Source organism: Adiantum capillus-veneris, chromosome 29, assembly GCF_014529385.1.
Source record: "Adiantum capillus-veneris isolate H3 chromosome 29, ASM1452938v2, whole genome shotgun sequence".
Lineage (NCBI taxonomy): Eukaryota > Viridiplantae > Streptophyta > Polypodiopsida > Polypodiales > Pteridaceae > Adiantum > Adiantum capillus-veneris.
In genome coordinates this window covers 114,364,550-114,366,713 of record NC_140959.1, presented here as the reverse complement: position 1 = coordinate 114,366,713, position 2,164 = coordinate 114,364,550, and the positions used below count along the sequence as shown (strand labels likewise).

The following is a 2,164-nucleotide window of genomic DNA, read 5'->3' as shown; positions in this document are numbered from 1 at the left end:
TCAATCGACTCCCAAGTTAATGAGGCCTTCTTACAATGCCAATGTATCACGGCTTGGGAGAAATCCGGAGGTTCTCGCTTCAGCCATTACACCACACACGTTGCCCCAAACTACAAATCTCTCTTCTTCTCGGAACGAGGTAACCGAACCCATTCCTACATCCTTGAGCCCATCCCGTTGAGTGCGATCCACACCATTGCCTCCATTCGTCTTAGCTCCCATTCTCTACGCTGCGAGACAGGACGTTGGGGCACTAGCGAGGAGTGTCATCGACTTTGCACCTTATGCCCTCGTCAAGTGCGAGAGAGTGATTACCACACACTACTTGAGTGCTCAGCTTTTGACCACATTAGGTCCTCTTTTCCCCATATATTCAGCCATGATCTCTCCCTACATACCTTCCTCTCCCAACCACGATGTGGACTCTCTATTGCGACGCTCATTTCAGTCATTTTTGAGCATCGAGAGTCACTTATGAACTCCACTCACACCACGTGACATGTTCATTTGGTCCCATAGGTCATATTTGACCTCCCAGGACGATAATAGAACTATCTCTCTCTCTCTCTCTCTCTCTCTCTCTCTCTCTCTCTCTCTCTCTCTCTCTCTCTCTCTCTCTCTCTCTCTCTCTCTCTCTCTCTCTCTCTCTCTAAAAATAATGTACAAAATTTCTCCTCTTCAAGTATCATTCTCCTCACATACCATTCAGAAAACTACTAGATCAAGTACTAAAATAAGTCTCACAAAAAGACCAACTAAAACCGCTCAAAATGAGCGGACTACACAAAAAAGTGACCCTCTTAACCAGACCCACTTCTCCAAAGTCACTATATTGAAGCTCTATTAGCTCACAAGAGGTTCATTCAAAGATAAGCTTGACAGGTCGATTACATTACTTGGCCCAGTACCAGCTCGGACCATTTGTAGTACCTCCATCGCCTCTGCCACTTTGGCTTTTAGCGCCTCTAGAGATTCAATTAAATGTAAAACTTCTGGCTGATCCATCTCCAGTAACATGCCCTTAACTTTTCCTGCGTGACCATGTTCAAATTAATCTACAAGTGGATACAGTTGCTCGCCCAACATCAATCTCTGTTGTTCAGGAGGAGCCGATGATAGCCTAAGGCTCATGCCAAAGCAGGAATCTCCTTTCTCTCTCTTTCTCTCTCTCTCTCTCTCTCTCTCTCTCTCTCTTTTTGAGGACAAACAAAGTATCTTTATCTTCATTGACACAATGATTCTCCATCCCATGGTTCAAAAGAAGGAAATGCATGCATCGAAAAATAGCAGTTGGCTCATCTCATGAGATTAACAAAATTTTCGTGATGATCTCCCCCGGTCATTCCCAGGAAGCTAATCAATAAGGTACAAATCCTGCAGGACTTTCACATATCTTCTCAAATCTTAAGACCTTGGCTTCTCCTTCTTTTCCTTGAAAAGGGCAAGGAGAGACACTCCCGATACCTTCACAACCTTGAACCGCACTCCAGGAATATCACCAATAGCATGTCCCTTACGAACGAACCCAACAATCAACACTTCATCGTTTTCTTCAATGTAGTTAAGGCAACCATCATTTGGAACAAAGGCCGCAATCTTCTTTTTATTCTTGATAAGCTGTACCCTGGCACATTTTCGAATGGCAGAGCTGGGCTGCTTGTCTTCAATACCAATCTTCTCAAGAACGATGCCCTTGGCGTGGGAGGAGCCTACAAAGGGCTTCTTCCACTCGTTTCCAAGATTTCTTTTCTTATATGCCTTGTGTACCCAGTTTGAAACCAGCTCTCCCATACCACGTGTTTTACCCATGGTGGTTGTTGCTGTTAGTGCCCAGGAGCTCTCTCTCTCTCTCTCTCTCTCTCTCTCTCTCTCTCTCTCTCTCTCTCTCTCTCTCTCTCTCTCTCTCTCTCTCTCAATTTTTTGAAAAAAAAACCCTCGGAAAGAGTGCGCACAGGCGCGCGCTCTTTTAGAGGGTTTGTTTTTCAAAAAACTGAGAGAGTAGGGGGTACCCAATGATGAAAAAGGTTAAAAAAAAGTGAATCTGAGCTGATCGAAGCAAAGAGCGAGGCAATGCTCAGAAGGCGTCAACGAGGCTTGGGGCAGCTGGCAGCAGGGTGCAGACCAAGAAGCTACATGGTATAAGGGTCGCACGCAAGCCTTCAGG

General features: G+C 45.3%; 1 pseudogene; it reads right to left on the bottom strand.

Annotated features, from left to right (window-relative positions):
- Window positions 1–1,346: 1,346 nt before the first annotated feature.
- Window positions 1,347–1,809, bottom strand: LOC147419793 (small ribosomal subunit protein uS12y pseudogene; annotated as a pseudogene).
- Window positions 1,810–2,164: the final 355 nt, after the last annotated feature.